Here is a 25,878-nt window from a genome sequence, read left to right as displayed (position 1 = left end):
TTTTTGCTTTTTTCATGTGTGTTGCCTTGTGCGGCACACATGGAAAAAGTAAAATGCCATGGATTGTTTATGTACAGGAAAGTCCTCCTTCCTGTACAATAAACAATCTTTAAAAAAAAAAACATTTTGTGACTTTGATGTGTACTGCATTAAGCAGCACTCATGAAAGTCACAAAATGGCATTTCAGGATTGTCTATATGCAGAAAGGGACACCTTCCTACACATAAACAATCCTCCCCTGCACACAGACACACTTGTACTATGGTGCAAGGGTGCCAGCGCCAATGCAGGGGGAAACGCAAGGCTGGACCATATTGTTGTAAATATGGTGCAATCTTGCGTTTCAGAAGTAGCGGATTGAGGCATTAAGCCATGATGGCTAATGCCTCACTCCGCCACTTCTATTGTACATATCCCCCAGATTAAGGCAAGGCAGCGACTTTCGCTGCCTTGCCTTACTTCATATCTGCAAAGCCAAGAAAAGCCTTGCAGGGTGGCTTTATGTGGCTTTGTAGATATGGCTATGCCCTGTGGACCACCATAAAGTCACAAACAGTGACGTTCCAGTGGCTCACAGGGCTTGTAAATATGTCCCTTAGTCCTGAGCCCTGTGTGCACACTGTCTGGCAGAGCACCAATAGATCCTGACCGATACATTGGTGGGTCCATGAAGTCTGCTCATCAGCGCTAATCACTAAAATTTCTAATGATAAAAGCGCTGATAGTCTAGGAAAAATTACGAGTTTTATTAGGGATGAACGTTAACAGCCCACAAGAGCAGGAGGCAGAAAACAATTGCCTCCCGATAAAATCCCACAATACACAATCCTTTCATTAAATGTTCTTTATTTTATATGTGTATCGTTTTAAATATGCTAAATATATTTTTTGAAACATCATCAGCACACAAATACTAAAAAAATTCTCAGCACACATCCAGGCAAGTAGACAACACACTTTGTACTGAATCACAATCAAATGTACATTGTTGTAGAATAGGTGGTGTCACCAATAGGAACAAAGCTCATGTTAAATCAGTTTGCCTAATTGCAGCTGTTCTAAGGCACTGATATTTATATTATAAAAAGTTGTATATAAATGCTTTAAAATAAGGGCACTTGGAATGAGCCCATTATCTCTGTGAATGTTACGGATGCCTAGGTCGCTTTTTTATCCATGTATCTTCACTCAACTAGCTTGCTGTTGCATGAAAACAAGATAGCACTTGTGCACATATAATGTGTTTTCCGTTCTTCTAAAATTATTGCTGAGCAACCAAAATATATTCTCCCTTCATTCTAAGTAAGGCAAATAAATAAAAGATCAATTTCTGTTTTCAGAGTACACTGCAGTGGCTTGTTCAGACAGGACTTCTAATGCAATCTGGAGAGATTCTAGTGGCATTGAGGGTCTCATTTATGTCATTTTGACATAGGGCAGCGCAGCAAGGCACCTTGCTGCACTGCCCTTCGCCAAAGTAAAAGGGCAAGAATGTACCTCATTTAAGCAATTCGGTGCATTCCTGTCATTTCTGCCTACGCTGGTGCTGTTTTGACCTTACACCCTCACAGCACTACCACCCCCTCTCCTTCCTACCTCCCCCTTTCACATACGCATTTATTTAAAACAAATTGAAAAAAGGCATCTGTTCTAGTGTCTAGCCATTCAACATGGTTCTCAGTACATTGTGAATTAAAATGAATTAAAACATTGTACATCAGATTTGTCTTGTCTTATGTATGTATATACAAATGTGTCATTATTCGCTGTAATCCTTTTTTTCCCTCTCCCAGTCTGGGACCACTCTGTCTATAACGATCATTTACCCAGGTCCCAGTGACTTATATAGTTAACCCTGTCTTTCTTAACGTACTTCGAGCAGGCAATCGCCTGCGAGGTTTCTTTTCCTTTCCTTTCGAAAATAAATAGATTTTTCACCTACCAGAGAATGGTAGACAAAGAAATTCTCACATACACAGAGGACTATATACAGCAGCTACTTCATGATCCTGTTAACAACTTCCTCTCTCCTAACACTCCTGCCGTCAATTTTACATTGAATGACAAAGTCTCTTAATTAGAGCGTTTGGGGAAAAAACTCATCAGGACCAAATGCCATGGACATTTTCTTGCACAGTGTCTACAATCTAACATCATACCTGTTGGATTACAGATAAAGGTAGAACCCGCTATTTTCGTGGACATCCCTAAGTTTAGGGAGGGCTTTAGCTTCGTTGCGAACAACTGCTGGATGGTGCTGGAGGTCGAGACAGCAGCGGAGCAGGTCCAAGTTCTAACCAAATTAATAGCTGAACTTAAAGCAGAGATCTCAGGCGACGCTACCCTTACCAACTCCAAGGAAGCTTTAACCAAACTGGTAGCCACGCTCCAAGACTTCGAAACAACTACCATACAAAAGAAACTAGAGAAGCTAGCACGTGATCTATGTTTATACGACAAAAAGAAAACGTACCCATATCTCCAGGATGATTATTACCGCCAGGATCCACAGGGTCGTTTTTCCAATCGAGGCCGCGGTAGTTGGCGAGGGAGATGAAATTTTACAACCTTTTCAGACTCGTCGTACAGCTCTGGTGAAGAGACTGAACAAGCAGGCCCTAGTGCCTCCTACGGATACCAAGAATCCTACCGTCCACCGTATCAACAGGTTCCTTTTTTAGGACAGGGAGGATGGAGACCCCCATGGGGACGTGGGAACAATTGGAACAGAGGAGCCAGTGGAGGCCAACAGAACATGGGACAAGATTGGGAGAACGCGAGAGGGAGAGGTGTGAAACAAGTCAGGTTTCCTCCAGAGGAACATGGCGAGAGGTCAACCCGGCGCAAGAACTACAGGTGGTGAAACCAGTAACCACACCAGTGATAAACATCTCCTCCTATGAGATGAGTGAAGACGAAATTAAGGTACGGAGCAGAGGCCTTTCCTATGTCCCGACAGCATTGCCTAATGAATTTAGCACACTCGGTGAACTACATAGATTTTTTAGGAAAATCCGATTGCGCTACTTCTTTAAAAATAAACCCACACAGATGAATGCATCAACCACCGGCCTGCGACTTCCATCCACCTTTGTCCCTCCTACTTATGCCATGACACAAAGGATACTGGCTTATGAAAGCATAGTAATACGTGATGTCAGGAAAATTCTAAATGAGCGCAAGTACATTAAATTCAACATAAGCAGAAATGAGAAGATGACCCTCTCTAGGCTTAAGGACAACAGGCAGGTCATTGTTAAACCAGCAGACAAGGGCAGCGCTATAATTGTACAGGATGTATCCAACTAAAAGCGGAAATCATGAGACAACTGAATGATGGCATTAGCTATAAACAACTTGCTAGTGATCCATCCAAAGACCTCGCGATCGAAATCCAGCGAGTAACCAAAGATGGCCTTGACCAAGGTTTTTTATCAGAACAGGAGTATCAGTACTTGAATAATAAGGACCCTCGTCTACCGACGATATACACGCTCCCAAAAGTACACAAGGACATGCATAAACCACCTGGCCGTCCGATAGTTTCAGGCTGTGGCTCGCTACTTGAACCATTGTGCCGTTATGTTGATTTTTTCCTGAAACCATTGACTGAACAAACTACAACATATCTGCGTGACACCACCCATACCATCAACATCATTGACGGGCGTCCATTTAATCCCAGTGAACAACTCCTGGCAACTTGTGACATTGTGTCACTTTACACTAGCATTCCACAGGACGCTGCGCTAGAGGTTGCTGCAGCAGCTCTCGGCCGACGGGAAGCACCTACACGTGTCCCGACCTCCTTTATCATCTTGCTACTGAAGATTGCCATGATGAGGAATTATTTCGTGTTTCAGAACTTTTTTTATCTCCAAACAAAGGGTGTGGCAATGGGGGCAGCCTTTGCCCCTGATTTGGCAATCATCTTCATGTCTACCTTTGAAGATACCTTTGTACTGAATGACTTCAATCCCTTCAGGTCCAATATACAACTTTGGATGCATTACATAGACGACATCCTGTTGGTTTGGACAGGAACAGAATCAGAGATTGTTGCCTTCCATGGTTGGCTGAATGGTAGATCGCCTGATATCCAATTTACCATCCAATCAGACAAGAAGAGAATAGATTTCCTAGATCTGTCCATTGTGGCTGAGGATGAGATATTCCACACGACTCTTTACAGAAAACCAGCTGAATAAAATGTATTACTTCAGTACTCCAGTCATCATCCGAGAGGCCTCAGAGATAACCTTCCTTTTGGATAATTTCTGAGGATCCGGCATAACTGTAGTAAAAAGGAGGATTATATGGCCGAATCCGAGAATCTGTCGTCCCGTTTAATCGAACGAGGATATCCCAAACGACTCGTCAAAAAGGCAAGGAAAAGACCGTGGTTCAATCCCCGAGAGTCTCTCCTGGAACCAACCGAATGCATTAATAACACGGAACAACGCTTAATATGTGTGACAACTTTTTCGACAAAGAGTAATGCCATCAAACGTATAATCAATAAACATTGGACAATGATTGGGGAGGATCTAGGAAGTACAATCACTCCGATGCATTCTATCAAGAAGGCCAAGAACATACGGACCATGTTGTGTCTTCTTTCCTGACAACATCAACCACTTTGGCCTTACCAACTATGTGGAACCTGCCACCAATTGTGGGCCATTTTCGCTGTGGCACTGTAGTGTAGTTCCTATATTCCCAATAGGCTCTGCGCATTGGAATAATATCTTCAGTAGTATAGACGTAGGACAGAGGTTAACTAGGTCTTCTACTGACTATATTAGACTTAAGTTTTGTGTGCCAGCTAGCTCAGAGTTCACTAGAAACTTTCTCGAATAGGCAAGGAGAAGTTTAACCTCCCTGGATAGACAAGAAGGGATTTAGTTTCTGACAACCATAAAACATGACAACTTTGCTCTCCCTGATTAAGAGTGTATCTCTAGAGTCGTGTGAAAACAAAAGACAGCTATTTTTTTTTTTCAAAACCGTTTTTATTAAGAGTTCAAGCAGAATACGGCACAGCCCTCCACAGTCAGGAGGAGACTGTCAATGATTTACGTGGAAAAGCATGGCAGTGAACCCAGAGTTTCAAAATGACTTACCCCAACAATCCACCCCATCCAACCCAGACCCAAGCAGAAAACTACCCCCCACCCCAGCCCCAACTACCCACCCCTTATCCCACCCTAACCCGGTGCACGTGATCAGCTTAGCAACATGAGATGTATAGCAATGGCAGTGTGGGCCAACAGTCTAGGGTACAGGATCCATCTCAAGAGACTGACCATCATCAATGTCTATCGGGGGGTCAAGCATCAGGCCCCTGTAGTCCGCCCACCGCTTCCAGATTTTGTAGTGTTTGCGTGGGCACCCCCGGGCCTCAAAGACCGGCAGCTCTAGGCCCATAAGGAAGTCCAATCCTGCCTTCCACACACCAAGCGGGGGGGCCCGATCGCTCTTCCAGGCCTGTGCCAAGTCTCGCTTGGCCACCACCAGCCCCAACAGCAGCAGGTGTCGTTTGTAAATGTTACCCCCAACGCCCTCCAAGACATGGAGAAGGCCCAGCCTAGGGGTACGGGGCAGGTCCCACCCCAACACCTCCGACAGGCAGTCCCAAACCCCAGCCCAGAAACTAGTCAGTCTCTCACAGGACCACACAGTATGGAAAAGCGTCCCCCTCTCAGTACCGCACCTCAGACACTCCGGGGCGGCTATCAGGCCCGCTCGCCACAGACGGTCCCTAGTATAATACGCCCTGTGAAGGTATTTGAATTGGATAAAGCGAAGACGAATGGCTATGGCAGTACCACGGGGAGATTGAAGGGCCTCACGCCAGTCGTCCTCATCCAGGGGGCCGACATCATTCTCCCAGGAGGCCTTCAACGTCGACAGGGAAGGGGAACAGTGCGCGACCAGGGAGCGATATATCTGAGAGACCTTCTTGTCACCCAGGTCCCCCATAAAGAGTTTCGCTTCAATGGGACTAAATTCAGGGAGTTGCTCTAGGCCCACTAGGCTAGGGGCAAGGGCGTGGCGGAACTGGAGGTACCGGAAGAACTGGGACTTGGGCATATTAAATTCAGAACTAAGGTCCTGAAAGGACTTAAGCGTAGTGCCAGTAAGAACATGACCGAGAGACGAAATCCCGATCGCATCCCAGCCGCCAAACCCCGATAAGGAAGCCAACGCCGGAAGCAAGCCATTACGCCACAACGGGGTCTCGGCCGTCAGTCTACCCCACCAACCCACGCGATGCAAGGCTTGTCGCCAGATCGCGAAGACCACCTGAGTGACTTTCGGCAACAATCTCCTCCGTCTGGCCGAATACAGTAAGGTGTGTAGGGAGGCACCATCCATCAGAGAGTGCTCCAGGGCATAGGCCGGATCACTACGGTCCCCGTACCACCACTCGTTAAGCACCAGGAGGTGGGAGGCTTGATAGTAAGAAAGCAGATCCGCGGACGCCAAACCGCCGCAGTAAGTAGAGAGAAAGCACGTGCGCAGCGCGACTCTAGAAGCACCCCCAGCCCACAGAAACCGACCCAGCACCGAGTTAACACTGCGGAACCACCGTGAGTCGATCCGAAATGGATGGTTCTGCAGTTGGTAGAGAAGCCGAGGTAAGGCCACCATCTTGAAGATGGCCGACCGACCATAGATGTTAAGGGGCATACGCGTCCACATCTTGACGTCCATCTGGACCCGATCCCACACCGGCTGGACATTCCGATCCCACCCTACCGAGGCAGAAGTCGAGAGGAAAACACCCAAATACTTCACGCCATCAACAGCCACCCGAAGGGACGCAGCCCACGGACAGCAGGCCGAGTCACCCCCCAACAACCACAGGGTCGACTTACGCGGATTAAGAAAGAGCCCCGACGCCTGACCAAACTCCTGCATCAACTCAAGGACACGGGGGCCCGTACGCTGCAAATCCGTCATGAAGAAGAGGACGTCATCCGCATACAAGGCTATGCGGTCTGAGTGATCCGTCCCCCACACAAAGCCTCGATAAATGACATCACGGCGCACCCGGGCGGCCAACGGTTCCATAGCCAGTGCAAATAGGTACGGGGAGAGGGGGCACCCCTGACGCGTACCCCTGGTCACAGGAAACCGAGCGGAGACCGCTCCAGAGACCCGTACCGACGCTGTGACATCAGTATAAAGCAACCGAACATAGGAGATAAAGACCGGGCCCAAGTTCAGCAGCGGCAAGAGAGCAAACAGATAGGTCCAGCTGACCGAATCAAATGCACTATCAATATCCGCCAGCAGAAGTGCCGCCTGATCCCCGGAAGACCCGATCGCGTCAACCGCGGCCTGCGCCCGCCGGATGTTGTGTCTCGTCGCTCTGTGCGGCATGAAGCCCGCCTGATCAGGGTGGACAAGGGCCGAGATGTGAGGAAGCAGGCAGTTCGCGAGCGCTTTGGCCAGGAGCTTAGCCTCGAAGTTAATGAGGGATATAGGGCGATAGGACTCATGGCGGTCAGGGGGTCTGCCAGGCTTCTGAAACACCACAATTTCGGCGTGACGCCAGTCCGGGGGGAGGCTGCCACGTTCCCTCACCAGTTCCAGCGCCCGCCTGTAGTGGGGACCGAGCTGCAGATGAAACTTCCTATAGAATTCACTGGGGAACCCACTCGGCCCAGGCGCCTTGCCCGCATTAAGCTGACCCAGTGCGTCGCCCAATTCCTCTGCCGTCAGGGGGAAATCTAAGTCATCGCGCACCTCATCCGATATAGCATGTGGGGGGACTGCCGCAAGGTATCCTTCAATGCCGTCCGTGGACATGTCCTCCCGAGAGGCATATTGACGCCCATAATAGCGCGCAAAGCTCGCCGCCAGGACCGCAGGATCTGTTATCGCTACCCCGGCGTCATCAACCAACCCCGGCAGAGTGACCGGCTGCAAGGACTGTTGACAAAGCCTGTGGAGCATGGTGCAAGACTTATCGCCCCACTGGTACACCCTACTACGCGTAGCCAACCACGCCTGGCGAGCCTCATCCAATAAGACAGAGGAGTAAGACTGCTGCGCCTGTAGGAGCAGCCGCAGTGTAATATCATCGGCTGCGTCCCTGTGCCTCGCCTCCAGCACCTCCACGTGCGCCGCAGCGGCAACAATGCCACTCTGCCGAGTCCGGCGGGCAGAAGAGCACCAGGCAATATCGACACCCCGCAGGACGGGCTTCATAGCCTCCCAGACCGTCACCGCGTCCACCCCTACCGCAAGATTGTCCTGCCAATAATGGGCAATCGCGCCACGCAGATGCTGAGAGTAGTCCGGATGCTGCAGGTGCCACGTAGACATCCGCCATCGAAATGGTTGGCGCGTCTTACAAAGATCAATTTGGACCGCCACGGGGGAGTGGTCAGACAGCCCGCGAGGCCGGATCGCCGCCCCCTTCACTCTGTCAAGGAAAGCCCCCGGCACAAACACACAATCAAGGCGCGAAAGGGAGCCATGCACAGCCGAAACATAAGTGTATTCCCGCCGCCCCGCATGCAAGTGTCGCCAAACATCTACCCATCCGAGGCCATCAATCATAGCACTCAACCGTGTAGGGGAGGCCACATGCGTTGCCCCCAGTCCCCTCTGCCTGTCCAACGCCAAGTCTACCACATCATTCCAATCTCCACCAATCACAGCCAGGGAACGGGGGAGCTCAGTCCACAGGGCAAACAATCGCTCCGCAAGGGCCCATTGCAGCGGGGGAGGGGCATACACACTACCAAACACCACAGGCTCCACACCGATCTTCCCTTGTATAAACACAAATCGGCCCTGAGGATCTAGCCACTGACGCTCATGAGTGTAGGCTAGCCGTCTGTGGACAAGAATGGCCACTCCCCTCGAACCCCTAGTAAATCCAGCATGGAACACCTGGTGGAAGCCAAACCGCTGCAGACTCAGTGCCTTAGTGCCCAGCATGTGAGTTTCCTGAAGGAGGAGCACATCCGCAAGGTCCCTTTTGGCCCAGCGAAGCACAGCCCCCCGCTTAATCTTGTCCAGGAGCCCCCGAACATTCCAGCTCAGAATGCGCATGGAAGCGCCAGGAGACGCTAGACTGGGAACATCAGCCATTGTCATAGACAGGGAAACCCCGCGCTCTCCAGCACCCGACCCAGACCTCCCACACCCCAATTACAAATATCACAAAGAACACGTGCACCCCACATAACACAACCCCAAACTCCACACCCCAGCTCCCCCCTCCCCCACCCCTATACCTCAAAAAACAATGAAGCATCTGTCGCGGCATACGGTACTCCAGGCCCAAAACATAGTGCCGAAAGTCAAGCATGCCAATGGATCCCAACTAGCCCCCCCAACCAACTAGACACACTCCCGAAAGCCACCCCCCAGTCCCAATAGGAGGAGGTAGCCCACATAGCGTGCCCCAAACCCCATCAAACACACAGCCAGGCTAAAGGCAGTGCGGTTCCAAGAAACAGAAGGCCGCAAGGGTCCCACATTGCCGCCAAATAACAGGGTAATACTGCACCAGCCAATGTCCGTCCCACCGAGCAAAGTTCAGCCGCCACGGTGTAAGATCACTGATGAAGGCAGTCAGTAGGTGGCCAGCCAACGACGATCAGACGTCCTTGTCAGAAGTGTCCGTAGTATGTTGCGTGTCCCCCAGCAGGGGGTCCCGGGACAGGGACCGTCGGCGCGAGCGGGACTTGCGATGTCGTTTTCCTTTGCCCGGCTGGTCCCCCCGATCCTGAGATGAGCTGCGTGAGGAGCCGGAGTTCAACCCCGGCTGGGCGTGCGGCCGTAGTCTGAACGCCTCGTCGGTCCACCTGAAGACGGCCTCCGGAGTATCGAAGAAATGGGTCTTAGAGTTGAAGATCACCCGGAGGCGGGCCGGGTAAAGCAGCGAGTACTGAATTTTTAAGCCGCGCAGCTTGGCCTTGGCCTCCAGGAAGGAATGTCTCTGCTGCTGGACCAGTCTGGTATAGTCCGGGAATATCATGATCTTATGATTATCGTAGAGCAGAGTGTCTTTAAGCCGTGCCTCGCGGAGAATGACGTCTCTATCATGGAAATTGAGGATCCGGGCGATGATCGGGCGAGGCCGCTCCCCAGTCGGCGGCTTCTGCGTTAAGGCGCGGTGTGCACGCTCCACCACGAAGCAGCGCGACAGGGCGTCCGGGGGCAGCCAGCTCTCCAGCCACTGGGATAGGAAAGTGTCTATATGCCCCTTCTCACAGTCCTCCGGAAAGCCAATAAAGCGCAGGTTGTTCCGTCGCGCCCTTCCTTCAGCGTCCTCCACACGAAGCGCTAGGCCGCGCTGAGACTGTTCCAGGTCAGCAACCCTCTTCTTGAGAGCGCCCACGTCTCCCTCCACCGCCGTGACCCTGGTCTCCGTTTCGGTGATGCGGGCGACCGCATTGCGAAGGTCCTGACGCAACAATCAATCAATCAATCAGTGACACTTATAAAGCACGCTACATACCCGTAGGGTCTCAAGGCGCTGGGGGGGGGGGGGTGCCGCTACTGCTCGAACAGCCAGGTCTTCAGCTTCTTCCTGAAGGAGAGGTGGTCTTGGGTCAGGCGCAGGTCGGTTGAGAGGGAGTTCCAGGTCTTGGCGGCCAAGTAGGAGAAGGACCTTCCTCCTGTAGTCGCTCTTCGGATGCGGGGGACGGCGGCGAGGGCGTGGTTGGCTGATCGGAGGTGGCGTTTGGGAGCGTAGAAGTTGCAACAGCATCACATCGGCACCCACCGCGCCAATCTTAGCGTCCAACATGTCGCGGGACTGCGTGATGGCCGTCAGCAGCGCTGCATTGTCCGGTCCAGTATTCTGGCCTCCTCCGGCACCCCCTCCAGGGCCAGTGAATTTGTCGATAGGTCCCGTTTTGGCGGCAGCCGCGCCACCTCCACCTCTGGTCATGGCGGCAGCAGAGACGGCCGGGCAACACGCACCTGCAAGAGGGTCACCCCTTGGGACTGTCCACCACTCAGGCCCTCGGTCAGAGCTTTCGGGGGCTCCTATGCTCCAGCACCTCCGGTCCAAGGATCAGCGTCGGTGACTCCGGGCAGAGGCCGCCAAACCCGAGGCCCCTGCTCCGCCCTCCTCGCGTCCAAGGCCTGCACCGCCACCACACTGACCCCTGTGGTCACAGGGGGGATCCGGCTACTCCAGGCTTCACGAGGCCCTCCCGCAGGGCCGCCTCACCGCAGCCCCCAGCTATGCCGGCAGGTCCGCACACTGCAGGGGGCCCCTCCGCTCCTCCTCTCCTCTCCCGGCCGGCACTCCGGCCCCCAGGCCACTGCTCGATGGACACTGCAGCAAGGGTCGCCGCCGGCCGGCCGGTGGATCCAGGCGGGACGCCTCCAAACTCGAGGCCCCTGCTTCAGCCAAGCGAGGTAGGCCGCTGCACGTTCTCCGCGGCTCCCCGGGGCACCAGTCCCAGCCACCACCACTGCAGGGGCACCCAGGGATCACCCCAGTGCCTCGGTAACACTAGGCAGCCCAGGGATCAGGCAGACAGGGAGGCTCCGCGGTCCACGCTCGGGCCCACCGGCCCGGGGACGCCAAACTCGAGGCCCCGGCGCCAGCACCCGGGTCCAGGCCGCTCCCCGCCCCGGCCGATTCCGACACTCCGGGTGTCCCGGGAGCGCCGCTCTCAGGATCGGATGGCTCCCAGCGCTATCCGCCACTGTCACTGCACTTGTGGCAAAGAATGCAGGGTCCGAGGGCAGGATAAAAGGAAGGATAATCGCCGGGCTAGCGGGAGCTCTAGAGAGCCACGTCCGCCATCAGCGCCCGCTAAGCCACGCCCCAAAAGACAGCTATTTTACTCAGTCAATACGTGCGTACTTAGTTTCACCAGTTTTGCAGAGAAAAAGAGAGACAGGCGTTTTTCAATAAAAGGTGTTATTTATTGAGCATTCTCTTTCCTCATACAAGAGAAATGAATTGCTACGATTGCAATACTTATAGTTAAGTAAAGTGCATACAGTAAAAGCAGGATTATGAAATAATACTGTAAAAGCATTGATATGGTTTCTTAGCCATATGATACCTTAAAATGGATAAAATAGATACATACATATATACATTGACTAATCGTACTCAACTGGTGCTTCTAACTACGCCTACCCCGGTGTACCTGACCTAAGCCTAATACATGGGAGGGAGTAAGTAAGTAGTAGTTTTAAGTTAAGTTTGGTTTGCCAAGAATCTGACTCAAGAATTCTCTGTAAGGGTTTAGTCAGTTCAGTACCTGGGGATTTGAAGGCAGGAGGGTTGGTATCTCTCTCTCAGAACTCGATATCCCAGTCACCCGCGAAGGCGAGCTGGAAACGCTGTAAGCTGGATTTCTCGGCAGGAGAAAAGACAGCGTCTCTCTCAGCGCGTCAAAGGGGAGGGGCAGCGTCCGTGGGCTCTCATCAGCTGGACTCTCGGCAAGTAGTCGCTGCTCCAGATTCACCACCACCGTGTCGTTGCTTAAGGCAGCGTTGGTATATTTATACCTGAAAGGTGCCGGGTTTGACGTAAGAATGGACATAAGACGTCAATAAAGATGTCACTAAGAACTGGTCGTTCTTACAGTGCTCTACAGGAGTTCTCAAACGGAATCAAAACAATCGCAGGCGGGGATTTCCCAGGTTACTCGAGGTTTGGATTTGTTTAAGAACTCGGTGTGCTTTCTAGGGGGCTGGAGGAATAGTGCTTGCTTAATGTGACAGCATGCGCTATGACTTAATATATGAAACGGGTTTCTGTGCCGTTGTAGGGATATTATTGATTTATACCCGGGCAAGGGCCAAGAATAGGAATATCGATACAGGTACCTAGATAAACACACTACACCCACTCCACGAATTCATGTCCATAATTACTAATCTAAGCAATAGTAAACATATCTAATAGTGCATGTGTATACCGATCCACCCCAAAATACATTATTTTGCATCTGAAATGGTATATGCGAGATACATGAAGAAATGAGTATAGGTACTGTATGCTTTCAAGCAGTGTAATCATTAAAAAAAAATGCACATTTATATCAGCATGAATGATTTGCGAAAATTACACATGAAACGGCTCTTAATACAGAAAAAAAAGTGTGAGACCACTTCATCACATATACATACAGTTATTTGTAAATATGCTAGAGACTGAGGTAATGTATTGTCTCTAGAGTTCCTAAAAATAGAAGCTCTGTTCTCTAAGAATAGTTCTACTTTAAGCAGAGGATAAATGCCAAAAAAGGTAAATATTTTGGAATCGGAAAAAAAGGTTTTCGTTTTCAGGGGAAAGAGAAAAAAATAGTTCCAAATAGTCTCAGTAGCTTTGTTTTCCAAAGCTGAAGGCCAAATTCAAAGTTCAGGGAACGCTGTGTGCTCGTTTGCTTAAAGTTATTCTCTTTTCTCGGGGGAAAACATCATTTCAGACAGACTTTCAAAAAAACAGTCTACTGCCTCAGGTGAAAGTTCGACCAAGTTGGAGAATGCTGCTACCATGCAGTCGTGCACATGATTGCTTACATCGATGTTTTTATCAGCATTGCTTACAGAAGGTCGTACCTGGTTGATGCTGCTCTCGTCTTGTACTTCACTACCCTTTAATCGTAGTGGTGAAGTTTCCACGAATGCCGTCATCAGGATAGGTAACCGCTGGGGACAACACGACGCATGAGCCTTTACTGGACTTAGCAAAGTATCTGTATCCAATGGTACTTCTGATTGTAGTGAAAGACAGGTGTCCAACACGCATTCTTCTCCGCATAGCATACATCTTAACACAGGTAAGATACAATTCTGCCAGGTGGGTCTGAATGAAAGAAACCAGGTCATATTCAGATCTCTTAGCCGGGCTAAACCAAGGACTTTAGTTATGCGGTCCCGATAGCGTATAGCTAGGATCGTTTCTTCCATTGATGCTGGAGTCTTGTCTGTGACATGGCTTGCCATAACGAAGCAGGAGTAGCAAAAATAAGATGCCTGCTACGAGTCCCAACAGGAGTGGAAGTCCGCCAAAGAAAGAATGGACAATATTAGGAAAAATACCCAGGACTGCTTTGAAGGGTGTTAACAGTCCCGAAGAAACGGTCTTAAATACACTAGCGATACCATTCGTATCAGAAATGTTTAAGATTTCGTTTAGCATTTCTGCGAAGTGTAGGGGGCAATTTGTTGATAATAATGCATGTATCTCTGTCGTTGTCCTTGCAACTTGGGGATCATACGTTTCTTTTGATGACGTCAAGTGCACTGGCGTCTGTAGAAGCACAGTCTTCATTCTGCTTAAAGTATCAATTCGAATAGAAGAGATATTCAAACTGGGCCAAATATTTCCCTCCCTGTCTGGAGTGTCGTTTGGAAACAATACTCGCTCACAGCAAGTGACCATGAAACTCACGCTTACCAGATAAGTTTTTCCTGGCAGCAGGCCACAACATCTGTGATCCACAATTAGAATGTAACTCCCGTTAGAAAGCCGTCTAAAGAATGGCTCTATTCGAGTTGCAGGTGTGCCAAGCTGGTGACATGAAAGGTTATTTGAAGTCCCCTCACAGGCCCCATGCAAATTTATACCCTGACACAGAAGTATACCACTTAGTGATTTTTCACAATTATTACCACTAAGAAATACATTCTGTCCTTTTTCACTATAACATGTGTGTGTATAAGGTAATTTCCATGTTGACTTAATGTATCCTTTACCCAACCTTTCATACTGGCCTGCCTGTATATACTTTTGGCAGTATCGAAATTGGAAAGTTGTTATCGGAATAGTTATGATTCCGTGTATTATCCATTCAAATGACAGGTCGTTCTGACATTGTCAATGGTAATCTCTCAAGTTTTTCAATGCTCAGAATTGTATATTCTGTTCCCTTTTGTGCCAAGCTGATTTGTGTATCAGTAAGGTTAAAGATAGTGAATAATGACGTTGTGTTGATTAAACGCCACGGCACATAGCCTGAACGCAGATTTTGTAACGTCCAGCCAAGCTGTACAATAGAACGCAATTGAGACCGACCATGTTGTAACATTAGTAAGTCCTGCTCTATTATATCGATTGCAGATGATACAATACTGTCCAGTGAATATATTCTGGAAGACAGAGTCATTAACCCTTTGTCCACAACAGAAAGTGATTTTTCCAAATTACTACGGTCAATTTCCCGTATTCTCTCTGCTGTCTCAATTTGAGTTACTTTCCAAGCTTCGTTGTAAGCTGCATATATAGAGGCCGCTATGAAACGCTTTTGACGCTGTTTGCGTGGTCCCATAATGAAATCACGCAAGTCAGCATCCTCTTTAAGTAAAGTCAAGTGTTGCTTAATTTCTGCCAGTGTGGATGTTTGTAGCCATTCGAGGCAGAGTTTCCCTACACTGTATGCAGTTACAATCCCTGGATGTTGTCTCTGGGAGTATCTAGGGTCTGGCCTGGTCAATTTGAACCCCTGTATTTTGTTCAGGAATCTATCTTGACAGTTATTTGTGTCTGTGGGCCAGATCAACCATTTTTTCCAATCAGGATGAGTTCTGTTTTGGTTTAAAATATGGGATACGTCTATCTCAACATCTGTAGTGCTATACTTTCATGTGTTGGCTTTGGAATAGACGGTTTGTTCAAGTCTTTTATTTTGGCTAAGCCAAGACAGGTTGTCTGTTGAATTGTGTCATTCAAAAATATAATTTGTTCTGGGATCATGCATGCTCTAAATAATGATTCTATACCTTGGACCTGCCAATCTCTTGTACCCCAAATGGTTTTTGTTTCAATATTATTGTTCCAGAAATCAAAACCAAATGTATTCATTTTTTCAAAAAATGTTTCTGAATAGATTAATTTTGTGTTTGTCAGCATGGTTTTCATTCCTGTCTTATTTAACAGTTTGAAATAAAATGTTTCTGCATCACTTGTGTTAAACCCTGAGAAGTATAGGAATTTATCATAACATGTTTTTGAACTGCCTTTTGGTGGAGTTGCACAATGTTCCCATTGATTGTAATTAAAAACATTTCTAGGTTGAGCATATTTATGCAAATAATGGTTAGCATAGTGGTTGTAACAAAACATCTGATCATAATTAGATGAACCCTGTAAATAATCATGTTCTGTAAATTTAGCTGACATAACTAGGTCTGACATCATATCATTAATACTTTCAAAGTCCCAATCATCAGAAAATGTGCTCGGTTTTACAAAGTCACTTTTCCAGCATGAGCGCTATTCTGGTAGCGCCTGTTTGTGGCAGCTCCTGCTTTTAAAATCACTCGTTTTTTGTAGTTTTGGTAATTTTGTTTAGGCACTTATTTTGTGCTTTTAGCAGCCTGGCCTCTCACACCCCCACCTCTGCCATCATTCTTGCACCCTAATTTGGCTAACTCACCGCGTTTTGCGGGTCCCTCGCCCCTGTCTCGTGGCGGCCATCTTAGGTGAGTGGTTTCTGTGTGTCAGCAAGTCCTCTCTCTAGCTTGCTCAGAGAGTATTTAGATAGGCTAATGTGTTAGCGCGCCCTTTTCCAGCGTGAGCGCTATTCTGGTAGCGCCTGTTTGTGGCAGCTCCTGCTTTTAAAATCACTCGTTTTTTGTAGTTTTGGTAATTTTGTTTAGGCATTTATTTGTGCTTTTAGCAGCCTGGCCTTTCACACCCCCACCTCTGCCATCATTCTTGCACCCTAATTTGGCTAACTCACCGCGTTTTGCGGGTCCCTCGCCCCTGTCTCGTGGCCGCCATCTTAGGTGAGTGGTTTCTGTGTGTCAGCAAGTCCTCTCTCTAGCTTGCTCGGAGAGTATTTAGATAGCCATGCTGACGCGCAGCGGCCACGCGCAGTGGGGACGCCGGACTGACGCCGGAGTTACGCCAGAGTTTAGCCCGTCTGTGCCCGTCCGGGCCCAGACGGGCTTAGGGCTGGTCCCCACGCTCAATCCATCTGAGCCCCTGGATTCTTGTACCAGGTATAGGAGGGAGGAACTTATGTCCTGGCGGTTCCTACAACCCACCACCTGTAAATTCGCCCATAAGAGAGGACCACCGTTTCTGCCCTGCAAAACTTGCATTATGGATCAGAAAACGGCTTCTGTAAAATCGGTGCTCTCGATAGCCTTGTTGAACTGCCGGTCTTTACCGAGCCACGCCACTGAAATTCACTCCCTCATTTTGGACCATGAGCTAGATGTGTTGTTTTTAACGGAGACTTGGATCTCCTCCTGTTCGGGAACTGACATGGTCAGAGCTCTCCCCCCAGGTTTTCTCATGTTTCATCTGGACAGGCCTGTGGGGCGGGGTGGCGGAATTGGCATCCTCTATAGGGACTCGCTTGTTTGTAAAGCTCAGGATGGAGGAGTGAGCGACTGTGAGAGTTGTCAGTTCTCTCTTCGTGTGTCACCTACGGAATCTATGACGGGACTTTTGATCTACCGCCCACCTGGAACGCTGGGGAATTTTCCCAATTCCTTTGTAGAAACTGCAGCTCTTCTTGCCTCCTCCACTGGGAATTTTCTAGCCTTAGGGGATCTCAATATTCATCTTGATGACCCCTCCAACTCGCTGGGTGTAGAATTGCATGGCGATCTCAAAGCTTTGGGGATCAACCTGGCTAATTCGGGCGCAACTCATAGGAAGGGCCACCTGTTGGACCCCATATTTTCTAATTCGGTCTGCCTTAAAGCCTTGCCAGCATTGGCTCTGCCATGGACAGACCACTTCATGGTGCCTGCCCAGTGGCAGTCTGATGCTCCTGTCGCACCAGCCCCGAGGGTATATACCGTAGAAAGAGCATGGTCTAGGCTTCCAGTCGACACCTGGGCGTTACATCTGGAGGCGTCCAGGCCTCCCCTTGGTACCAACCCGCTAGTTGCGGATGAGAATTTAAACATCTGGCTCACCAAGTCGCTGGACACTCTCCTCCCCAAAAAGAAACAACTTTCTAGGGGTAGGAGAGTGGGATCTGCGCCCTGGTATACAACTGAGCTGAGGACATTAAGGAAGGGCTGCAAGAGGCTGGAGCGGACCTGGCGGAAAGACTGGAGCGAAACGAGCCGGAAACAATATCGGGCGGCTCTTAGTACCTATAAAGTCGCTATTCGGGCAGCTAAATCAGGGTTCTTTGAGGAGAGAATAGGCTCTGCGGCCAACTCCTCGAAGGAATCGTTTAGGGTTGTTAAAGAACTTCTGAAAACCCCCGAACCTCAGGTCACTCACGAGGACCCACGTGAGAAATGCTCAGAACTTGCCTCCTTCTTTAAAACCAAAATAGACAACATCTTGGCATCTCTTCCTAGGTTATCCGAGGAGGTACCCTTGGATGGTAATTCGGGACTTCAATCCAGGGTGCAATCAGCGGAGCTGGCCTCTCTTGGTTCCGTCACAGTGGAAGAAGTCCTCACAGTTTTGACGGCCATGAAAAGTGGCTCTCCGAAAGATCCTGCACCTATGAAGTACCTGAAGCAGGTAGCCCCCATCATCGGCGGCCCAGTGACGGACCTCATAAACCTGTCACTCACCCAAGGAGTGGTGCCCCCTAGTTGGAAAGGAGCGGTCGTTAAGGCACTCCTGAAGAAGCCCAACCTGGACCCAGCCGATCTTGCCAACTTTAGACCCATTTCCCTACTCCCCGGCCTTAGTAAGGTGGCGGAGAAGTTGGTGAATGGGCGCTTATCGGGCTTCCTGGAGTCCAACTCTCTTTTGGGTGACTCCCAAACAGGCTTCCGCCCCGGTCAGGGGACTGATACTGCCCTGCTGGCAGTCGTGGAGAATGCCAGGAGCATTTTGGATTCAGGGGGATCGGTGGCAGTGATCCTCCTGACCTCAGTGCGGCATTCGACACCGTAGACCATCAGGTGCTTCTCCAACGGCTGTCGGGGGTGGGGGTCTCGGGGATGGCCCTCAAGTGGTTTGATTCTTTTTTGGAGGGTCGGACATTTGAGGTATGGGAAGGCCATGAGAAATCATCTTCAGTACCTCTCCAGTGTGGTGTGCCACAGGGCTCATCGTTGAGCCCTACTTTATTTAACATTTACATGGCCCCTCTGGAGAGTGTGGTACTGCCTCTGGGTATTAAGATCATCAGCTATGCTGATGATACTCAGCTGGTGGTAGGGCTTTCCCAGTCGGCTTACCATCCCGACCGGCTGCACACGTGTCTGGACAAGATCTTCACGTGGATGTGTAGCTCAGCACTCAAGCTTAACGGCTCCAAGACTGAGCTGATGTTACTGGGGAATTCCCCTCCCTCCTTACCACCTGGCAGTTGGCCTAGCTGCCTGGGAGCTGCCCCCACCCCCAAGCAGGAGATCAAGAGCCTGGGGGTGTGGTTGGAGCAGGACCTTTCCTTTAAGACGCACGCTAAAAAGACCGCAGGCGTGTGCTTTGGTCTGCTCCGATCAGCTCGGAAGATCTTACCTCTCCTCCCAGTCGCCTCTAGGAGGCTACTTATCCAGGGGCTTATCATCTCGCGGCTGGACTTCAGCAACGCGCTGTTTTTGGGTGCCCCAGAGTCCACCCTAACCAAATTGCAGCATGTGCAGAATGCGGCCGCCAGGCTCCTGACGGGCCTTCCCAGGCGTCAGTCAGCACGCCCTGCGCTGAAGGCGCTACACTGGCTCCCTGTGAAGGAGAGGGTGAGCTTTAAGGCACTTTGTTTGGCCCACAAAAGTTTGCAGGGGAAAGGCCCTCCGATCCTTCGGGATATGGTTCAACCTTACAAGGCCTTCCGTTCCCTCCGTTCTGATCATCAACACCTATTGCAGGTTTTGAGGGTAAGGAAGGCAAGAACTGGTGGTAGAAGGTTCTCCATAAACGTGGCCACCCTGTGGAACTCTCTCCCTTTTTACTTGCGCTCGGAACCGAGCTTTTTACGTTTCCGTAAACTTTTAAAAACCTATCTCTTTCCTGCCTAATTTTCTGTGCCTAGTAGGGTGGCGTTACCTCTCTGGATAAGCGCGGGGATGCCCAAGGGTAACCAGGCGCTATATAAAACTCAGTAATAATAATAATAATAATAAATAATTAATGAAATTGGTGTGAATACTTCAGGAGCTCGACCGGGCCATATATATCGTAATCAGTTTTGTCCCATGCTACCCCACCGGGTATAGGATTGGCTGTGAAGTTTACTGAAGAAAGTTCTCTTTTCTCGATGTGTGAAGACTTGTGTGGCTTTAGGACCAAGTTGATTTTCTGACTTGTTGTGTCCATTGTAACATATTTTCCCTCAATGAAATGTCCCAAGCATAGTACCATGATGAACCAAAGTAGGAGGAAAAATACACCTAGCACCACCCAAAATTCAATCCATGGAGAAATCAGATACGTTTCTTGGAGTTGATGAAAGAGTTCTTTGGCTTTGTCTTTCAAAGTCTTTTTTGCTGTCGACTGTTTCTCAGGTTCGCTCGGATCCTCAGAAAAGTCATCGAAATTGATGAAGTAGCCTGATGCAGTTCTGTCAATCGTTTCAATTGCTTCTGGATTTCTTTTTGCTTTTGGAATTTTCTTTGTTTTATTAGCATAGTCCGTGGCTATATCATTGTAGATTGGTGTTTCTTGACGATTTGTAGTAATTTGGGTTTCAAGAGGCATAAGTTCCATAGCTTTGTTGCATAGTCCTTGTTGATTCACTGTAGGTTTATCAAATGTGATTAGTCTCTCAGTTTGAACCTCTTGATTTGTAGCAAACTTTGGTGTTCTGCTATTTCTTGGGAGTCCACTTGGCCTACTACTTATTATTGGCCACATGATTGTGGTTTAACCAGGTCGATGGATACAACTCGGTTCTCCTTTTTACCAGCAAGGGGCGGTAGTACAACTGATCTTGTTCCGCTGACAGCTAAGACAGGTACTGCTTTTCTGTAAGAAGGCCCAAATTCCTTCTTCACCGCGATTTTCTCTCTGACCAGATCCCCAATCTTTGGAATCCAGACAGGCCTTGCTGGGACAGGTGGTTTCTCTTCAGTGGCTGTTGGCTGTTGTTTCAACTTTATGTTGCTCAGGTTTTTTCTTTTTTCATTTAAGTCCTGTAAAATAGCCAAACGATCTTTGATATCAAAGCATTTTTCTTTTACCACTGAAGTCTGACTATCGAGGTCCTTGATTCGCATTCTAGTCCCGAACAATAGTTCGTACGGACTGAGACCTTTTAGAGAATTTCTTGGCAGATTATTAAGACTACGTTGGACACTTATTAAATGTTTGACCCACCCAGTACCCGAACCTAATACCTTTGCCGTTAAAGATTGCTGTATGCCTCGGTTTTTTCTTTCCACCATCCCATTTCCCTCAGGAAGGAAATGATAAGAGTCCCGCAATGCAATGCCCATGCTGGCCATTGCCACCCCACAAGCTCGAGAGCTTAAAAGCAGGACACTGGTCAGAATGTAACATGCCAATTGCGTATATGCCGCTATAGACTCGCTAATCTTTTATAACAGTTCAGACATCAGCCGAGAGCTGGGGTCTATATTTTAAGTGAAGCTAGTCTCTATATGTTAATACGACGCACTATTCCTACTGGGTTTTGTATGTAGATAGCCTTATCATATTTTAAGCGGAATGCCACGGTAGTACACCTTCTCGTTTGCCACTGCGATCTCTGTTGCAGTTTGGGCAGTTTATTGCGAAATTGGTATGTTGCAGGCTCATTCCTGGCCACCAGTATATTGATTGTAATTCTTCCAGAGATTCCTTAATCTTAAGGTGTCTAAGACACTCACCCATGTGTGCGTCTGCTATTAACAAGACTCTCCTGTTCGTGTTTGGAATTACCCTATCCCCCACTCCAGGGATTTGAGCAAAAGGAACGGAGTTTGCATCGATTATGTATGTATAATTGAGTGGATAGTTGATGGGTAGCGCTGAACAGTCGCCTTTTGATGACGTTTTTACTGCCAGCATCGTTTCCCCGTCTACGTATTTTCCTGAACGCTTTTTTGTAGCTACGAAAGCCGATTTAGTTGCTTCCGCTGTGGCTGTCTCAGCCAATGAATTCCCTGAAACGTGAACGCCATCACGTTCATGACTCAGTGAATGTATCACATGTGTCTTTGGTAGTTCTTTCTGTAAAAGAACTACTTGTTCCCAATGCGATTTTTGCTTTATTGTGGCACCTGTGTCATCTTTGTAACCGTTTTGAACCCATTTCTGCAAGTCGTTATTGTATGATTTGACGCAGTAATACGAATCGCACACTATTAGTGTCGGGAATTCGCGATCGGCATTATCCAGCGCCATTTTTAACGCTATTATTTCAGTTTGTTGTTCTGAGTTGTTTTCTACAGAGTGTGATTTTGTTACCAGAGATCTCAATTTTCCTCCGCGCCACACGTATTTAACAATTTCGCATGTGGCGTTATAGGCTTGTTTTCCCCAAACTGAGGGTTGTGCATGTCCGTCTGTATATATTACACAGGCGTACTGTCGCATGGGCAGAATGCCGATTGGCAGAGGATATTCTCTTTCATATTCTAGATTTTTAAATTTTTGCATTTCCGGGTCAAAATAGTATTTCACTTTGTCTGTAGCAAAAGAATGTTACCATTGTATCCATTTTGGATTTAATGCCACAGTAGGTAAATTACATGGGCTTGTTAATGCCTCAAAGGCTGATTCTGCTGTTCTAACAGTAATCTGTCTGCCATCAGCTTGGTCTTTTTCTTTTGCTACAGCTGTTTGAACCGCATGAACAATGTTTTCCTTAATGCTGAATGTTTTTTCAGCTTCTGTGTACAAATGTGATTTGTATGCTATTGGTACCTTTTCTCCCTCATTAGAGGTCAGGTATGTGAATCCGCATCTTCCTGGGATGACCCGGATCACAAGGTTGCGTGTGTTATCGCGTGTTTGCAAATTTGTTTTAGCTAACATGTCTGTTTGCAATGATCTCAAAATCTCTGTGTGTTTTTGAGTCCAATTCATTGTTTTAAAATCTGGTTTTATTAGTTCATAGAGAGGTTTAACCCTCTCTGCATAATTTAGAATGTAAGTTCTTCCGAAATTCAGGAAACCTAGAATTGATTGTAAGTTTTTCAGCTTTCTTGGTGCTTGGATTACAGCGCATTTCTCTAAGAAATTGTCAGCCAGGCTTTTGCCTTCACTTGATAATTCATATCCTAAGAACAGGACAGTTAGATGGGCAATCCGTGACTTCTTAAAGTTGAATTTGTAACCCTCTGCTGCGAACCCAAGTATTATGGTGTTCACTCTTTTCAAGTGAGTATCCAAGTCATCATCTGTTAGATAGATGTCATCGACATAAGATAATGCCTCATCATCATACATTTGTAGTAACTCTGTTACTCTCGCTGAGAATAATCCTGGGCTGTTTTTTAGCTTCTTGCTTAATTTGGTACTGCCTTTGTGCAGTCGGTTGAGATTTTAACTGGATTTTGTGAGGAAAAGAGTCCTCATCCCATCCCACATGGTTTTTATATAATGCAGGAGCCTGGGCTACTGCCCACTTTCTTGCAAGTGTATATTTTTTATGAATTGGAATGTGATTTGAGAAGGCAGGCATAATCATTTCTTCGCCATGAGGGCACTCCCTGACAAACTCCGGTGGCCAGTCTTTTTCAGCTAAATGGATGTCATAGCCTTTGGAGAGGTTATCCCAAAATAGACCCCTTATTTTCCTTGTCTTATCCCCCTCTATACGTAATGTTATTTCGTATATTTTATGAGGTTTGCTAACTCTGGTATCTGCAGTTTCCACCTGAATGTATTCATTCGTGTCCACTGTCTCCAGATGATTCATCAGGATCTTGCGAGCTATGCTCACTTCTGCTGCGCTGTCTAGCATTGTCTGAGCCCACTCTCCGTTTCTCAGCTGTGTCCTCAGTATCCTCGGCATGTTTGATTACTTTAATACTGGCTACCTTCTTTTTTGGAAATTGTAATTTTTTACTTTGATGAGCAGGTTCCTTGTCTTTGGACTTGACGTGCTCTTCCCTGTGTTCTGACCGTCCTCTTCTTTCCGATTTCTGCGAGGAAGTCTGAAAAGATCGAGAGGGACGTGTATCAATATCTTGATACGTGTCCAGGGTTGGCGAAGACAGAGAAGATAGCAGAAGATCGAAAGATGATGCATCGCGAACACTTTACTACATTGACCAGAGTCCTTAGGGGCGACACCGCCGGTGTGTGAGTAGCGTGCGACCCCACCCCCATTTGTAACTTTAAAGCTCCCTTGAGCAGTGGGCTGACGAGCCTGGGATCCCGCACCTACGCGCCTGAGTGGTACTATACCTGGCAGATATTGGCAGCCATCGGCAACCCCAGTACACGGCCTATCCCTGCTGATGAGGGGTAATACCCCGAAACACGTGTCCAGGGATGGCGAAGACAGCGAAGATAGCAGAAGATCGAAAGATGATGCATCGCGAACACTTTACTACATTGACCAGAGTCCTTAGGGGCGACACCGCCGGTGTGTGAGTAGTGTGCGACCCCACCCCCATTTGTAACTTTAAAGCTCCCTTGAGCAGCGGGCTGACGAGCCTGGGATCCCGCACCTACGCGCCTGAGTGGTACTATACCTGGCAGATATTGGCAGCCATCGGCAACCCCAGTACACGGCCTATCCCTGCTGATGAGGGGTAATACCCCGAAACACGTGTCCAGGGATGGCGAAAACAGCGAAGATAGCAGAAGATCGAAAGATGATGCATCGCGAACACTTTACTACATTGACCAAAGTCCTTGGGGGCGACACCGCCGGTGTGTAAGTAGTGTGCGACCCCACCCCCATTTGATATCTATCAGGTTTCTTCAAATTATCCCTATTTCTAAGGTTGTATCTTTTCTCAAAGGGCTCCCTCTGGGGAGACTTGTGTCCTTGGTCCGGAGATCTTTCCCTCCGCCGAGGAGACCTTCCTCTGGACTGGAATCTTTTTTCTTTGGGAGTGGATTGTTTATTTCCATCCCAGCTCTTTTTTGGAGTGTTTAGATTATTTTTAATAAATACTTTTTAAGGATTTTCAGTTAGTTGGGGTTTTACTGGTTTCCCACCCAAACTATCTCTTTCTAGTTCTTCATAGGATTTTTCTATGATTCTGGCAAGTTCAAATGGTTGTTCTGCTATATCTGTTTCTTTCAACTTCTAGTGGATCGCCACAGATGCTGCTTCCCCTTTTATGTTGGCTAGTAATATAGCCGAGACCTGCTTGAAGTCTTTTAGTAATTTCATACCCAGAGTTAAAGCAGGTTCTAGACCGTATTCATTTTGAATCTGTCTTAGCACATCTGGTATTACCGCCATGGACGGAACACCATGTGTTTTTGTGTAAATGGAAGCAAAGACTGTGCCCCAAGTGTCACAGTCCTCCACATGTGGTGCGATCCCCATCGGAAAACAGATAGTCAGAATTCTGTGTTTCTCAACAGGTGTAGTATCCGGAAATACTGCCTCTATTTGAGTGATTTTTTGTGCTAACCAGAATGGAATCTGTTCCCGTTTTGCGGGTACTTTACCCAGACATGACTGTATGTTCTGTGGTGTTATTTTATTTGTGTTCCCCTGATGAGGGGTCAGCTGTGGAATGTTAATAGCTGGTTGGACTGTTGAAGTCCACATTACATATTGAACTAATTGTCAATTAATTTTAATCAGTTGTTTTAGCTGTGCTAAAAGTTCTGGTATTGACATCTTTTCAATGTCTGGATGTGGTGTGTAGCCGGCTAGAACCGGCCACGTTGCTCCTGGTCTACCTAGTGGACCGAGCCTGGTGATGTGATCATTATGTTTTAGGGCGCCTTTAAACCAGAGCAGGTGCTCTTGGTATTTTAATGGGATTTCCACCTCCTCGAAAGGAGTGTAGCTATCCGGAGGTTCCTCTATTTTATAATAGTGGAACTCTTTTGTGACAGCGTTTGCTGCTGGAAAGTTTATCCATGA

This window comes from Lissotriton helveticus, chromosome 4_1 (genome assembly GCF_964261635.1).
Source record: "Lissotriton helveticus chromosome 4_1, aLisHel1.1, whole genome shotgun sequence".
Taxonomy (NCBI): domain Eukaryota; kingdom Metazoa; phylum Chordata; class Amphibia; order Caudata; family Salamandridae; genus Lissotriton; species Lissotriton helveticus.
Note: the sequence above shows the minus strand (reverse complement) of the source record.